The 18,117-nt window shown below is 43.5% G+C and overlaps 1 pseudogene; it reads right to left on the bottom strand.

Moving 5' to 3' along the window:
• The window catches only part of LOC127441858 (E3 ubiquitin-protein ligase TRIM39-like), a 31,199-nt pseudogene extending 13,450 nt beyond the window's left edge, over positions 1–17,749 (bottom strand).
• Between the last annotated feature and the right edge of the window lie 368 nt (positions 17,750–18,117).

Genomic DNA, 18,117 nt, shown 5'->3' with positions numbered 1-18,117 from the left:
CCTTCTGGCCGACGCTTCAGAGCTCTGAGCACCAGAACCGTCAGGCACAGGAACATTTTCCCTCAGGCTATCCATCTCATGAACACTTAAATTGCCCCATTGAGCAATAACTATGTGCAATACACAGCTTAGTCTTTTTTATATTTATCCAACACATCCAACCTCTTCTGCCATTTCATTCTCTGAAAAAAAAAAAAAAAAAAAAAAAAATTCCACTGTACATAACAGATTTGTATTTGCACTGTACATAACAGATAACAGATTTGTATTAGATTGCACTACGTATGTGTGTGTGTATGTATGTATGTGTGTGTCTGTGTGTGTGTATGTACGTATGTGTATAACTATTTTGTATTTTTTTATTATTATCTGTGTCTTGCTGCTGTTTTTGTATTTTTTTTTTTTTTTTTTTGTATTGTTGTACACTGGAAGCGCCACTCACCAAGACAAATTCCTTGTATGCGTAAGCATACTTGGCAATAAAGCTGATTCTGATTCTGATATAGTAAATGTGAACTCATTTAAGCAAAGTAATGTCAAACCCATGGGTGGGATCAATGAGCATCAACAGGTTAAGATGGGTTATTTCAGTGTGCAGATACTGTATTCTCTCTCTTCCTGCCCCCTGTGTAATTCAATCCTCTTTGTATTTTTAAAAGCAACTAACACTGCCCCTGTGCTCTATTTTCAGTTATTAATCGAGCATAAAACTACCACATTAACCTTGCACTGTTACGGCATGCATTTGACACCAAACTGCCTCCATTTTCAGAGCAGGTATAGAATTTCACTGACAGAAATAGTCATCTTTTTTGAGTGACCTACCAAAGCAATATCATATTTGTCACTGTAACAAAGTTCTTAGGATGGGGCAAGGAGAAAGCGGGAGATGGCGAAATCCAACTCAAAAGGTACTTTTATTTTTTATACTTTTCAGTATTTAGCACACTCAATGTTTCTGTTTCAAACACGCTGTAAGCTCAGCTCTCTCCCAGGACTGGCGTCTGGCTCGCTTTAAAAGCCCGGCTCCACTCCACAAATCATTGCCAGGTGATGATCCTTACCGTTCTCATCTCCTGATCTTGCTCTCCATTCACAAACCGGCACTCAACCACGCCCCCACCACCACATACCCCCATTGCCCAACTCAGGCCGGGGAGCCATCTGGCCTGCCCAGTACTCCCCTCCCCCCCCATTTCTGGAGAGAAAGTCCGCAACAGCCATCTGCGCCCCCGGGCTGTGGACCACCTCGAACTTAAAAGGCTGATGAGCCAGATACCAGTGGGTGATCTGCGCATTGGTATCCTTCATGCAGTGGAGCCACTGGAGCAGGGCGTGGTCTGAACAGAGGGTGAAAGCCCGTCCCAAGAGGTAGTAACGAAGGATGAGAACTGCCCACTTGATTGTCAGACACTCCTTCTCCACGGTGCTGTACCTCGACTCTCTCGCCAAAAACGTCCAGCTAATGTACAATACCGGGTGCTCCTCCCCCTCCACCACCTGGGACAACACTGCTCCCAACCCCCTGTCCAATGCCTCAGTCTGTACAACAAAAAGAAGAGAACAATCAGGAGCATGTAACAACGGCCCACCACAAAGCGCAGCTTTCATTTGCATAAAAGCTTGTTGGCATGGCTGTGATCACTGGACTGGGTCTGGGAATCCCTTTTTAGTGAGATCAGTCAGCAGGCTGGTGACGTCCGAATAATTAGGCACAAACATCCTACAATAGCCAGCCAGCCCCATGAACTGTCTCACTTCCAATTTGGTCTTAGGTCTCGGGCAGGCCTCAACTGCTGCGGTCTTATCAATTTGGGGGCGCACCTGCCCGTGACCCAAGTGGAACCCCAGATACCGTACCTCCACCAGTCCAATTGCACACTTCTTGGGGATTGCCATAAGTCCCACCTGTCACAGCGACCTCATTACTGTATATAATGATGTCATCCAGATAGGCAGCGGTGTACGCAGAGTGCGGTCTGAGGACTCGGTCCATAAGGTGCTGAAACATAGCCGGGGCCCCAAACAAACCGAATGGAAGGGTCACAAATTGGTGTAAGCCAAATGGTGTGGAGAAGGCCGTTTTCTCACGGGACATTGGCGTTAAGGGGATCTGCCAGTAACCCTTCGTTAAATCCAGTGGCGAATAAAAGCGAGCCACACCCAACTGATCGAGCAGTTCGTCAATACGAGGCATTGGGTACGGATCAAATTTAGACACTGCATTGACCTTTCTATAATCCACACAGAACCGCACTGAGCCGTCACTCTTCGGAACCAGCACCACTGGGCTGGTCCAGTCACTGTAAGATTCTTCTATAACCCCCATATCTAGCATGGCCTTTAGTTCTTCTCAAACCACTTTTTTTTTGTGCTTGGGTAATCAGTAAGGATGACTGCGTAGCACTACCCCAAGGTTGTTTCGATATGGTGTTTTATGAGGTTCATATGACCAGGAAGGGGTGAGAATATGTCAGAGAATTCTATTTGCAACCGGGCCACGTCCGTGATTTGCGACTGTGAGAGGTGGTGAGGCAAGTTGTGCCGCGATTGGCTTTTAAGTTCACCTGTGGCCCGAGCTCCTCCCTCTTCAGTACCACCATCGCCAAAGCCACGGGGTCCACATCCCTCCACGGTTTTAAGAGGTTGATGTGGTAAATCAGACATGCTCTGCCCTAATCCGTGCATTTAAACTCATATTAAACTTCCCCAACTCGCCGTGTGACCTTAAAGGGCCCTTGCCACTTTGTGAGCAATTTAGAGCTTGATGTGGGTAGTAATACAAGCACTTTATATCCCTGTGTAAAATCCCATAGCCGAGCTCCCCTGTTGTACAGCCGGATCTAACATTCTTGAGCCTGTAGCAAATTGTCCTGTGATAGTTGCCCCAATGTGTGGAGTTTTGCTCTCAGGTCAAGAAAGTAATGAATTTCATTTTTGCTGTTTCAAACCGGCACTTAGCCACACCCCAACACAGTCACAGACTTCAGCTTACTAAACATGGTCCTATTTCCATTGTAAGGCAAAAGCACTTACTGTAACTGATCATGTATTAATATGAACAATTCATTATTTCCCACCTTTTGTGTTTCTCTATAAACTGGAGTGCTTTTGTTGTTTGGTACGCAGCATTTGATGGGAACTTTCCTGAGTTAAAATGGGGTGTGACAACATGGGCAAATATTTGCAGTGCTCTTACCTGTTGTGTTACATCAAATGGATGGTAAACAGATATTCTCAACAATACAGTGTAGGGTAGAGGCAGAATTTCCAGGTCCTTTCAATGATTTTGCCTTGTTTGTGATTGCTTAGGATTTTTAAACTTCAATTTAGAGAGACTGCACTCAAAAAGAGAAAACTGTTGCAAATAAAACATTTTTAGAGCTAAGCATAACAAAAAAAATTCATGTTATAATTTTTTATGACTTTTTCAGATGTGTTAATTTCCATTATTTTCCTTGGCCTGAAAATCACAATTTTAAACTTCCCTGATGTTTTACTGTTGAAAATCTGCCTCATCATGAACCTCTAGATCTAGAGAGGCAACAACCTAAACTTCCATAATGGTAAATGGGAGATCACAGATATTTTATTTGAATAATTTATTGATTTATTTATTGCACTTCCATTTGCTCCTACAGCAAAAGCCCACTATTATGTTTTCAATATCTTTCCAAAAGAAAAAAAAAAAGAATGAAAGCATGAGCACATAGGGGTTTTTGGCATCAGTGTGATACCAGCCCTGGTACCTCGGTACCAATACTAAATCGATACTTCGGCAACAAATAAATAGCTTCAAATTACTGTTGAAATCGCACAGAAAAGGACTTGATTAAAAAAACTGCAGTTGTCTTGCAGTTGCAAATTCTTGCAGTCCTGCAGTTGCAAATTCTGCATTTTCCATTTGTATTTTTCTGTATTCCATGTTTTAAGTTTTAATTAAATGTTATCATCAAAACAGTGTTTAATCAAATGAATATATACAGCTTTAATCAAGTAAAATATAGTAATTAATTTTCAACATAAAATAGCAATTTGTTTTATGAAATAAAATGCAGCACAAAAGAGTGTCACAGTATACTGTAAATGAAAACATTAATGAAAAAATCTGATTACCTCTGGCACTAGGCTTCTACTGCTGAATCACAGAGTGCTTATTTTCAGTACACTTGCATTTGACGGAAATGCAGAAATACTTGTGAGCTGAGATCTTAGAACAGCACTGGAGGAGTTTGTGTAAGTGTTCACAGCTGCTAATACTCTAAACCAGAGACTAAAAAGACTTTCACTAAACACACCACATTATGCACATCATGTGCTATGTGTGTGTTTAATTAAATGACATCCATCTGTTGTTTAATGATCACACTTGGCCATATCAATAATTTAATATGATTTATTGTCAAATTGTCATTGATTCATGTAGTATTGTCTGAAGAGGTGGGATACTGTGAATTTATGAAGGGTCATCGGGTGTTTTGGGTCTTTCAACATCATACACCCTCTCAGGTGACCCAGCCAGGCTTGATCAGACCCTGGCTTGTGTCCCAGCAGTATTGGCTCACGGATCACTCCGTGATCACTCACTGATCCAAAGCCATCTGGAGGCCCTCTCCACAGCCTCCATGGTAGACTTTGTGGCTTTCCTTTTTGCAGCTCCAGTGATGCCAATTAGAGTGTAGACCTTGCACAGTGAGAGGCCAGCAAAGCCTCTACACCCCACTTCAATGGGCTCACATCTCGCTTTCCAGCCTCTCTTCCGGCACTGATCCACCAGCTCCTGGTACTTGAACCATTTCCGCTCATCTGCCTCTTCCATACGGTCCTCCCAGGGAACTGTCAGCTCTATCAGGAGCACCTGCTTTGAAGAGGCTGATGATAGCACACTGTCTGGCCTCAACGAAGTTGCCATAACGTAGTCCAGGAACTTGAGCTGCCTCCACAAGTCGACTAGCAGCACCCAGTCCGACACAGAGGTGAGCAGACTGGCTACTGATCTGGGGCTGTGCACCACCCCTGACAAAGGTGATGTTCCTCTGGCCGCAGACATGCTTGTTGTTAGCTACGGCTTTGGAGATGGCCTCTTCAACTGTCTTCAGCACCTGGTCATGTTGCCAGCGGTAGCGGCCCTCCCCCAAGGCTGTTGGGCAGCTGCTGAGGACGTGCTCGAGTGAACCTTTTCTGGGGCACAGAGGACATGCTGGAGAATCACTCTTGCCACAGACGTGGAGATTTGCTGGGCTAGGTAGGACATCATACACAGCTTGGACCATGAACTTGATCGGTTGGGGTTCTTCCTGCCAGATATCAGTCCAGGTGTTCTGAAGCACCCCCAGATCATCACCGATCCGCCACCTGGTTGTTTAATGGTTAGACGGAGACCTGGAGAGGTCTTCAAGCCACAGTGTCTCGCACCCACTGTGAGATTTGGTGGAGGATCGGCGATGATCTGGGGGTGCTTCAGCAAGGCTGGAATCGAGCAGATTCGTCTTTGTGAAAGACACATGAATCAAGCCACGTACAAGGATATCCTGGACGAAAACTTGCTTCCTTCTGCTCAGACAATGTTCCCCAACTCTGAGGATTGTTTTTTCCAGCAGGACAATGCTCCATGCCACACAGCCAGGTCAATCAAGGTGTGGATGGAGGACCACCGGCTCAAGACCCTGTCGTGGCCAGCCCAATCTCCAGATCTGAACCTGATTGGAAACCTCTGGAAAGTGATCAAGAGGAAGACGGATACCACAAGCCATCAAACAAACCCAAGCTGCTTGAATTTTTGCACCAGGAGTGGCATAAAGTCACCCAACAGCAATGTGAAACACTGGTAGAGAATACAGGTGCATCTCAATAAATTAGAATGTCGTGGAAAAGTTCATTTATTTCAGTAATTCAACTCAAATTGTGAAACTCGTGTATTAAATAAATTCAATGCACACAGACTGAAGTAGTTTAAGTCTTTGGTTCTTTTAATTGTGATGATTTTGGCTCACATTTAACAAAAACCCACCAATTCACTATCTCAACAAATTAGAATACATCATAAGACCAATAAAAAAACATTTTTAGTGAATTGTTGGCCTTTTGGAAAGTATGTTCATTTACTGTATATGTACTCAATACTTGGTAGGGGCTCCTTTTGCTTTAATTACTGCCTCAATTTGGTGTGGCATGGAGGTGATCAGTTTGTGGCACTGCTGAGGTGGTATGGAAGCCCAGGTTTCTTTGACAGTGGCCTTCAGCTCATCTGCATTTTTTGGTCTCTCGTTTCTCATTTTCCTCTTGACAATACCCCATAGATTCTCTATGGGGTTCAGGTCTGGTGAGTTTGCTGGCCAGTCAAGCACACCAACACCATGGTCATTTAACCAACTTTTGGCGCTTTTGGCAGTGTGGGCAGGTGCCAAATCCTGCTGGAAAATGAAATCAGCATCTTTAAAAAGCTGGTCAGCAGAAGGAAGCATGAAGTGCTCCAGAATTTCTTGGTAAATGGGTGCAGTGACTTTGGTTTTCAAAAAACACAATGGACCAACACCAGCAGATGACATTGCACCCCAAATCATCACAAACTGTGGAAACTTAACACTGGACTTCAAGCAACATGGGCTATGAGCTTCTCCAATCTTCCTCCAGACTCTAGGACCTTGGTTTCCAAATGAAATACAAAACTTGCTCTCATCTGAAAAGAGGACTTTGGACCACTGGGCAACAGTCCAGTTCTTCTTCTCCTTAGCCCAGGTAAGACGCCTCTGACGTTGTCTGTGGTTCAGGAGTGGCTTAACAAGAGGAATACGACAACTGTAGCCAAATTCCTTGACACGTCTGTGTGTGGTGGCTCTTGATGCCTTGACCCCAGCCTCAGTCCATTCCTTGTGAAATTCACCCAAATTCTTGAATCAATTTTGCTTGACAATCCTCATAAGGCTGCGGTTCTCTCGGTTGGTTGTGCATCTTTTTCTTCCACACCTTTTCCTTCCACTCAACTTTCTGTTAACATGCTTGGATACAGCACTCTGTAAACAGCCAGCTTCTTTGGCAATTAATGTTTGTGGCTTTCCCTCCTTGTGAAGGGTGTCAATGATTGTCTTCTGGACAACTGTCAGATCAGCAGAGTGAACCAAACTGAGAGACCATTTTGAAGGCTCAGGAAATCTTTGCAGGTGTTTTGAGTTGATTAGCTGATTGGCATGTCACCATATTCTAATTTTTTGAGATAGTGAATTGGTGGGTTTTTGTTAAATGTGAGCCAAAATCATCACAATTAAAAGAACCAAAGACTTAAACTACTTCAGTCTGTGTGCATTGAATTTATTTAATACACGAGTTTCACAATTTGAGTTGTATTACTGAAATAAATGAACTTTTCCACGACATTCTAATTTATTGAGATGCACCTGTATGCCAAGACGCATGAAAGCTCTGATTTAAAATCAGGGTTATTCCACCAAATATTGATTTCTGAACTCTTCCTAAGTTAAATCATTATTATTGTGTTGTTTAAAAATGAATATGAACTTGTTTTCTTTACATTATTTGAGGTCTGAAAACACTGCATCATTTTGACTAATTGTAATTTTCTGCAAATAAAATCTCTCAATTACAATATTTTTATTTTGAATTTGGGAGAAATGTTGTCAGTACTTTATTGAATAAAACAACATTTTTTATTTTATTCAAACACATACCTATAAATAAAAACTGATAGTTTTGCAGTGGTCTCTTAATTTTTTCCAGAGCTGTATACAGTATATATATATATATATATATATATATATATATATATACAGGGTTGGGGAGTAACGGAATATATGTAACGGGATTACGTATTTAAAATACAAGTAACTGTATTCCACTAACTTAACTTAAATCGTTGGTAATTAGAATACAGTTTCATTAAAAAAATTATTTTGATTACTGAAGAGGTTACTTTGCATTTTATTGTAATTTCTTTCATTTAATATTTAGTCCTTTCAGATGGAAAACATTTATACATATAAATGATGCGATCCAAAGTGCATTTGAACAGCGGTGAAACACTTTCTTATGATGTGTTACATTCATACGAGCAGACAAAGTAAGTTTGGAGCACAAGAAATATAAATAAACCTTGTGTAAATTGTCAGTTTTACGCTAAGCTAAAATGCTATTTCTAGCCATTTTACATGTACATTTTACCAGGCACGATCATATTTTTTATATATATAAACTAGCACCTTCAAAAACATAAAAAACTAGCATGCGTGCAATAACATGCAGTATTTTCACAAAGTTTAATTGCATAAGTTAAATTAAAATTGTTATATACAGTATGCATATACACTGTACATATGATATATATATATATATATATATATATATATATATATATATATATATATATATATATATATACTGTATGTATGATTAGTTAACAAATATCCAGTTGCGTCTGAAATTAATGTCCTTATTGGTGGATCAACTTTGGACTGTCTGTCTTGCCTGTGCCATCAGTTGCGCTCCTGCCTTCAGCTGCTCCATCATGTTCAGAGAGAAACTCTGTACACTTTTTAAAATAATAATAATAATTAACACACAATTCACACAAAGGTGCTGTGGCATCATGTTATTTGACTGAAAATGTTCCAAGTCAAAAGCCTACTCGTTGTTCTGGCGGCCATACGTATAATCACTTGTTTTAGGTACGCAAAATCCTAAGAAAGATAGGTGGGCATACGGCATATGCCTGCTTATGCCCTAGACTACACTACTGCATTCAAATGATTTTAAGTATGACACAAGTGTCCACATATTTTCGGGGCCACTGTGTATGAGTGTCCAGCACAATCTCATAACGATATGTCATTACAGCGACTTTTGCCTGCACACACAAAACGTCGCCCTTGGTCTGTATTTTTAAATGTCATTCCAATGCAGTGTTCAACTCAGTACTCAGTAATTCCAGCACTTTACCCAAGGCTACCGTGCATTTTAAACAGGAATAAATTGAAGATTCAGTCATTATTTAATTACTGCTTTATAATTTAATTGTTTAAATTGGAGTTTTCAGAATGTCCGAGTTGCATTTCAAAATGAGAAAAGCATTATAAAATGATCATAAAATTATTCTACAATCTAGATCTAAAATCTTGATGCGATAGCAGAATGTAACTAAACAAATGACCAAAGTTCAGGCATGAAACTCTGCGTGGTGTTAGGTTCTTTGAACTTGTTTTGTGTTAGCCAATTGGCTCGTTCACATGTGACATGTTAAGCCAATCAGCTAGTTGGTCATGTAATGGGGTAGCCAATCAACTTGCGTCTCTTTGTCTAACATTTTAATTGCTCAGATTTGCAGATAAGCCAGTCTCACTGCAGCACACTGCAAGAACTTTTCTGTGAAACCCACCTCCAGCCCAGCTTCACCTATCTAGATCTGCTACATGGTGATTGTTTGTATGTCTATTTGTGCAGCAGCATGTCTTACATGCTCAATACTGCATGTATTGTGTTTCTTCTAATTATGCTGCAGCAGCACCATGTCCACATGCTTAACTCAGCATGTCTGTGTATGTTCTAGCAGTAGCAAGTCTCAGTACTTGCCCTGCAGCAGTAGCAGCATAGCAAATCCAGTCCGCCGAGACCGAAATCTTATCAATATGTCACACCTACATTAACATGCTAAATCTTTCTGAGAGTTGTCATGGCTGAAATGTATTTATAAGTATAATAAAACATATTGCATTTAAACACACCAAAGTTTACTGAGCCTATGACAATATCTACTGAATTGAGGTGAGAACTGCATGACAAGGACATTTTTTATGATGTAGGAAAACAGTCGCTACAATGACGTCTTCATTGTGAGACTGCCCTGGAATGTCCTTCTTGAGGAATTCAGGATAAATCACAGACGCCTTAAATCAATCAACCTTTCATGAGGAAACATCATGAAATACACAATATGGCCAAAATAATGTGGACACCCCCTTCTAATTATAGTAACAGATTTGGCTATTTCATTATTTCCAGAGAAGAGAGAACTTAATTCTGTATCATTCAGTGACATTCTAGATAACTGTGTGCTTCCAACACAATTTTGGGGATAGCCCTTTTCTGATCCAGCATGACAATGCCCCTGTGCACCAATCAAGGTCCATAAATAAATGGTTTACTGTGTCTGGTGTGGAAGAACTTGATTGGCCTGTACAATGCCCAGACCTTAACCCCACTGAACATCTTTTGAGTGAATGTACACCAACTATGAGCCACTTCAATTGCACAACATCAGTGTCTGACCTCAGTGATGCTCTTGTCTGAATAAGAGCAAATCCCTGCAGCCATGTTACTACAAACAATACAGTGGAAAACCTTCTCAGAAGAGTGTAAGCTGTTCAGGAGGACCAACTCACTATTCGTGCCAAGAACATATGGATGTGGTGTTTAGGTATCTACATACTTTTGGCCATATAGTGTACTGTATGCTTTCAGTGGACTCCTGTAGATGACATCATGAAACTGGACTCACTTTGATGACTTTGATGGACTGCTTGATCTCCTCAAGTTTCTTGGCATACTCCTTGATCAGATGTTTCAGTTCTGACATTTTCTTGCCCAGCTGACCCTGAAAATTAGAGAACAAGAGCAGTCTTTTTTGGTGTATCTGATTCATATCTGCTTAGCTGTTTGTAGACTGAATAGCAAAAAGCAAAAAAATAAATAAATAAATAAATTAAATATATATATATATATACATATATATATATATATATATATATATAATTTTTTTTATTTTTTTTTTTTTTTTTTTCAAACATCCATATATGGTTTGAAATCTGATTAAACTGCAATTTTTTTGGAATGTGTCTCAGTCTAAACAGTCCTATCATATTTCAAGCAGCTTTTTACATTCATTTTCACACACACTTTTTAAAGGATACACCAATCCACCACGATCTGACACACTCTGCCGGGACTGTGATCCAGACATCTGAATCTTCTCTTTAACATGCCAAAAGTGCGCTTGACTACACTTGACTACATCTGGATAAATGCAGGTTATAACACTCTTCAGCATCATTTGATCATTATTTGATGAATTACAAAAACCATGATTGTTAGAAAATGTAAACAAACATCTCTTTTAAATAAAATTTACTTTACTGCCTGTTTTCCTCGGGCAGTAATAGTGCAATGTTTATTGGACTGGATAAATAGCACAGATTTTTGTGAATGAAGTGCAATCTATAATGAGCTTAAATTTACATAACAGGAGGCATGTTTGCACAGAATAGAATCACAATGTCTTCATTTAAATACTCAAGATGCAACGCTATTTCAGTTTAGATTGTGCGTGCCTAAACTAGATTGAATTAGACTAATGTTTTTGTGCAAAAATATGCACAAAGTGGTGCAACTGTTTAGTGAATTCGACCCAAATTGTTTCAGTCATAAAATATACCGATATCTTCTTCCACTCTTGTTCGGTGGAAACAACATTGTGTGTTTTGTGTGTTGTCTTCGCACATTCCTTGCACACGCACATGTTCATTTCGGCAGTAGGCGAAATGAACCTCCAGGTGGGGTATGGGGTCCACCAGCTTGTGCAAGCTCATTGTCTTCCCCTTCTTATGGTGCCTCAGATGGGTTACACAGAAAGAACCTGGGCAGTTCAAACACGACTTCATGGCCTTCATCTTTCTCCTAATACAGGCGTCACAAGGGATGTCTCCTGCTTTAGCAAATTCTCCCAAATCGACTTCCTGAAGTGCCCCTGGTGAGATTGCAAACCCAGTGTTGACCGTATCACCTCCAGCCAAAGACAGAGTTGTCAGACCCTGGAACTGTTCAGCGATTTCGGCTAGCACACAGTTGACGCTGAGCTCTGGTTTTCTGGAGAAAGTTTTCTTGCACATGGGGCAAAGGAACTTCTTGATATGGTTCCAGAAGCCCTGAAGACATGCCTTACAGAAGGTGTGGCCACACAGAGTGGAGACAGGCTCCATGAATACCTCTAGACAGATGGAACAGGAGAACTGCTCCTCTGACAGAATATGCCCTGGAGATTGTGGGCCTGTGAAAGGTTGAGCGAGAAGGAGATGGAATTAGATGGAATACAATAAACAGAAAGAGTGAAGTAATTTTTATTTGGATAGCGCTTTTCACAACACACATTGTTTCAAAGCAGCTTTGCAGAAAATCATACTGTAGTGTCTCTAATGCCTTAAATGCCCTTCTGTCACTCACTCGACATTGTGTCAATGTAGTGACACTAGGGGTCACTCTGGAGAGCCCCGATCACCTCAGATCTTTGAGAAAAGGCCAATGAGAATTGGCAGGTGGAATTTGCATGTCACTCCCCCGGACATATGGGTATAAAAGGGAGCTAGAATGCAAGATTCATTCAGATTTTTACTTCGGAGCCGAGCGGTTGTACTATCAGCGAGCTGAATACTACTGCTGTTCCATTCACCTCTTAAGAAGCGTATGCTGTTGGATATACGGCGCATTTCCAGTGGCTTTCTCTCCTTCTGCACGACGAGTGCAGATTTTGCCCCTGGGTGCTTCGACAGCGCTAGAAGAATGTATATTCCTGCTAAAGAGTATATTTTCTCTATTAGAGCACACACATTGACGTTGAATGTCTTTTTAAAGACGCGTCTTTTTAAAGATGCCTTTCCGTCTTTGTGTGATTCCTGGATGCGGTCGTTATCTCTCTGCCTCCGATGACCACGGGCGCTGCCTCACGTGTCTGGGCAGTGATCACACTGAGGCAGCGTTTGTGGATGGTTCATGTTCTTATTGCGAGGATATGACCATGGCAACGTTGCGGTCGCGGCTTTCCTTCTTCCGAGGGAAAACCACTCTAGCTGCACCCCGCACTGTGCCTTCTACCCACGGGTGTGAGGCCGGTGGGGAGTTCAATGGGCACGGTCTCGCCGGGTAATTCCCCGTGGACCTCCCATTCCCCAGCACGCTCGTTTGCTCCCATCCGGTTCCGAAATGAGACCAGCCTGCCTCATGGCCGGCTTGACGTCTCTTTCGGGGCCCGTGAGCAGGATGAGTCTTCGATTGCTGCATCGGAGAGTGCACTGCCGATGTTGGATGCCGAGGACTCGACTGGGCTGCCACCTTCGGGTCTGCCTGCCCAGTCTGAGGCCGATGCAGAGTTGACCACCATGCTTGCCCGGGCTGCAGCGAGTATCGGGTTGGACTGGAACCTCCAGCCTCCCCTGAGAGCTCGTGGCTTGATGATTGGTTCCTGGGTTCGGGGCACCGCTAACAGCCACGCGCCCCCCCCCCCGTTCCTTTCTTCCCAGAGGTGCATGATGAACTCACGAGGTTGTGGAGGGCACCTTTCGCTGCCCGAAACAGACTTCCAGGTTCGTCCGCTCTCAGTACCCTCGACGGTGGGGCGGTCCACGGGTACACGGAGGTCCCTCAGGTGGATCAGGCGGTTGCGATGCACCTGTGCCCACAAAACGCCGCCACCTGGCGGGATCGTCCGGCGCTCCCCTCCAGAGCCTGTAGGACTATGTCATCTCTGGCGGCCAAAGCCAACAGTGCCGCTGAACAGGCCGCCTCCGCCCTGCATGCCATGGCCCTCCTGCAGGTACACCAGGCCAAGGCACTAAAAGAACTGCACGTGGGTAGTCCTGATCCCGATGTGCTGCAGGAGCTGCGTTTGGTGACCGACCTCGCCCTCTGTGCGATGAAGGTCACGGCGCGAGCAGTCGGGCAGGCAATGTCCATCTTGGTGGTCCAGGAGCACCACCTGTGGCTGAATCTGATCGAGATGAGGGACGCAGACAAAGCATGCATTCTCAATGCGGCCATCTCCCAGATTGGACTTTTCGGCAACACCGTTGAATACTTTGCCCAGCAGTTCTTGGTGGTGAAGAAGCAGACGGAGGTCATCCAGCACCTCTTGCCCCGGCGCGGCTCAAGATCCCGCACCCCGCCTGCTCACCAAGGGTGTCCCCCTGTGGCGGTGAAAGCCCAGGCGGCTCCGCCTCAGCCTGAGCCTAGCTCTCGGCCCCAGCGTAGAGCCCCCCGCAGGAAGCTGACGCCCCCGTCTCTCGGGCCGGCACGAGTATCTGGAAGACTCCTAAGTGCCCCTGAGATGGACGACCCAGGGAGCGAGACGTCTGCTACGGAGCTTGTATCCAGACCACTCCATCCACTGCTGGAGGCCCGGGAGGTAAATCCTTTGTTTCCTTTTTTTTTCGTCGCACCCCTACACAAATTGTCAAAAAAAGAGCGGTTTCCTCACTCCTTTGGTCACATAATTGGTGTTCACAGACACCGTTGTCATGGCCGCAACACCTACGGCCAGCCGGTTGTGACGAGTCTTGAGGATGGCCCAAGAGGCCCTCCTCCTCAGTCACTAACCCACCCTATGCCGGGTACACAGAGAAATGTAAGTGCTTTGAAGTCCCCCTCAGCGCAGCCGCCTCGGGTCAAAGCAACGCTCCTCGACGTGGCGTTGCCTGCTCCCCCAGCCACGAGGCCCCACCACCAGGTACGTCAGACGCGATCGTCCCCTTAGTGCCCCTCGCCTGGAGCTTGGACGCGTGGCAAACGCTTTCCAACCCCTCGTGGTGGCTGGCCAGGACCATCCAACTCTGCTACGTGATTCAGTTTGCCAGGCGCCCGGCCCGGTTCAGCAGCATCCGCTTCACTTCAGTGCAGGGCGAGAATGCTGCCACCCTGTGTGCGGAGATCGCGACCCTTCTACGCAAGGGCGCAATAGAGCCTGTCCCTCCAGCCAAGATGGGGAAAGGGTTCTACAGCCCTTACTTCATCGTACCAAAGAAAGGCGGTGGGTTGCGGCCAATCATGGACCAGCGCGTTCTGAACCTGGCCTTACACAAACTCCCATTCAAGATGCTTACGCAGAAACACATTCTGTCTTGTGTCCGGCATCAAGATTGTTTCATGGCGGTAGACCTGAAGGATGCGTACTTTCATGTCTCGGTTCTACCTCGACACAGACTCTTCCTATGGTTTTCTTTCGATGGCCAGGCATATCAGTACAAGTTCCTCCCCTTCGGCCTGTCCCTGTCCCCTCGCATCTTCACGAAAGCCGCAGAGGCAGTGGGCGTCTGCATACTCAACTACCTCGATGACTGGCTGATTCTAGCACACTCTCGAGAGATGCTGTGCATGCACACCTCAGGCACCTCAGCCATCTAGGGCTTCGGGTCAACTGGGAAAAGAGCAAGTTCTCCCCGGTTCAGAGCATCTCTTTTCTCGGAATGGAGTTAGACTCAGTCTCAATGATAGCACGCCTCAAAAGCAAGCATGCACAGTCGGTGCTGAACTGCCTGAAGTCATTCAGGTGGAGGACAGTGGTTTCACTGAAACACTTTCAGAGGCTCCTGGGGCATATGGCTTCCTCAGCGGCAGTCACACCACTCGGGTTGATGCATATGAGACCGTGTCAGCACTGGCTTCAGACTCGAGTCCCGAGATGGGCATGGCGCCACGGCACACATCGCGTAGATATCACGCCGCTCTGCTGCCACTTATTCAGCCCTTGGACAGACCTTGCATTTCTACAGGCAGGAGTTCCCCTAAAGAAAGTGTCCAGACGTGTCATGGTCACCACAGACGCCTCCAAACTGGGCTGGGGCGCCGTGTGCAACGAGCACACGGTCACTGGTTCCTGGTCAGGACCGTGACTGGGTTGGCACATCTACTGCCTAGAGTTGCTGGCTGTACTACTTGCCCTGTGGAGGCTATTGCCGTTGATCCAGGGCAAGCATGTGTTGGTCCGGTCCGACAACACAGTGACAGTAGCATACATAAATCGCCAAGGCGGCATACACTCTTGTCGCATGTCGCAACTCGCCCACCATCTCCTCCTCTGGAGTCAGCAGCGGCTGAGGTCTCTGCGGGCCACTCATATCCCGGGCAGCCTCAACACCACAGCGGACGCAGTCTGATGCGCCTGCTATTATGCATGCAGCTGCTTGCTTGCACCTGCATCGGCAGTTCACGTAACACGGTTCAGCTGTTGTGCCGTTTTTCCATAGGGACCCCTAGTGTCACTACATCGACACAACGTCGAGTGAGTGACAGAAGGAGAACATCTCGGTTACTGCTGTAAACTCCATTCCCTGATGGAGGGAATGAGACGTTGTGTCCCTCTTGCCACAACGCTGTACTGGCCGCTGAAATGGCCAGGACCATGTCTCGGCTCCTCAGCACAAAACCTGAATGAATCCTGCATTCCAGCTCCCTTTAATAACCATATGTCTGGGGGAGTGGCATGCAAATTCCACTTTCCAATTCTCATTGGCCTTTTCTTAAAGATCTGAGGTGATCGGGGCTCTCAAGAGCGATCCCTAGTGTCACTACATCGACACAATGTCTCGTTCCCTCCATCAGGGAACGGAGGTTACGATAGTAACCGAGACGTTCCCCTCTGGCTGTATAGTATGTAATAGGAAATAGAATATGAAAAAAAAAGGGGGACATGGAAACACCAAAGATGGGAAAAGTTGGGGTAAACACAGGTTGTGTGTCCCAATTCATCCTACAATTCATCTAAAATAGTCTGTGATATCAGAGATAGAATAAGGAGGATCAAACGAACCACTCAAAGAAAATTAATGGAAGAAAATGCCATGCTCATTATGGTGGCAGTAGGAATAGTTAAAAGAGTCAATAGACTTTTTGATAGACACATCATCCATTTTATTATTCTAAAACACATACAGTATGTGCATTAGCTAGACAAGCCTAAAGAAAAAAAAATTGCTAAAGAAGCCAAATTTATGATGTTGTTTATGAATTTTATGGCAGATTTGAAATATGTTACTGAGATTTAATCTTGACAAACATTTGTGGTGATTTTGTTTTTGACTCCATTTAAGTAGATAGGAACTGTGTTTCCATAACGTTTGCCTTGATAGAGAGCAGTTGTCTGGATGCATTGCCAAGATGGATGCTGAGTGAACTAACTTGCCATAAAGGTACTTTTCAAATATTAGTGCGTCACAAATCATAGTATATCGAAAATAGTATGCCAATATTGAATGGATTCAGTTTTCTGGTGGATTCTCGAAGTCTACGCTTGATTTGGTGTGCTAAAGTTCACTTTTGATTAGATGCGCCTTCAAAACTATTTATAAAAATTAATACGTGTTTGTTTAAATCTAAACACGACAGTCATGTACACTACCAGCAACAAATGATAAGGGAGTTTTCTGCTTATTTAAGCCCAAATTGAGCACAGTTTCTTATCAGACATGTGAAGGATGTGTAAATATAAAGCCAGGCAGACATCAATGTGTTATCCCAGGAATGTAATAAAACAGGATTTTCTTCAACACCTGCTACTCATTCAAATCCAAACAACCTAAACTTTATAAACACTTTTGTCCAAATCACCATCCACAAACCTAAACTTTAAGTTCAGTGCATTCTTTTTATATTCCTATTTATTTAATTTTTTACTGTTAATGCAAGTTTTGAGCTTTAAATGTGTAAATAATAATAATAATAATAATAATAATAATAATAAATATAAAAAATATAAATTTCATTAAAAGACTTAGAAATAGTTCTGAGCATGTGGCTTCAACAAAGTAAAAACAAAAGCAGAATAACAACGATTTACTTGGGTTAAAGTTCTTCTATAGTGAGTAAATATTCCTCGTAAAATATCGATCTTATTTCTCTCTTTACAGTATTATAGAAAGAGAAACCAATAAGAAAATCTAGTTTTTTTAAGTTGAATAAGCAGAGATTGTGACTTACACTGCATGATGAAGCATGCTGTCGTACTTTCTTTTAATGCTTTCCTAGTTTGTGATGGGTATGCGAGAATAAAACCTGAACAAAGCCTGTCCGTCCTCTCTCTCTCTCTCTGTGAGCGTGTCTTTAATGCACCTGAGATAGGAGATTAACTGAGTTTTGCAGAATCCACAATGAACCTTGAAATGACTCTAAAATAGTTTGAATTTAAATTTTTTAAACAGGAGAAAAGAGCTCATTAGTTCTGTAATCAGCCTGAATCATGATGAACAGAACAGTTTACGTAAATCACTTTAAGCCTATATTTTGATTCTTGAAATAAATTGATTTTATTATTATTATTATTATTATTATTGTAATAGGTTGAGATTCATGCTG

Source organism: Myxocyprinus asiaticus, chromosome 1 (genome assembly GCF_019703515.2).
Source record: "Myxocyprinus asiaticus isolate MX2 ecotype Aquarium Trade chromosome 1, UBuf_Myxa_2, whole genome shotgun sequence".
In the NCBI taxonomy this organism is placed as follows: domain Eukaryota; kingdom Metazoa; phylum Chordata; class Actinopteri; order Cypriniformes; family Catostomidae; genus Myxocyprinus; species Myxocyprinus asiaticus.
Note: the sequence above shows the minus strand (reverse complement) of the source record. Positions and strands in the feature narration are given on the sequence as shown.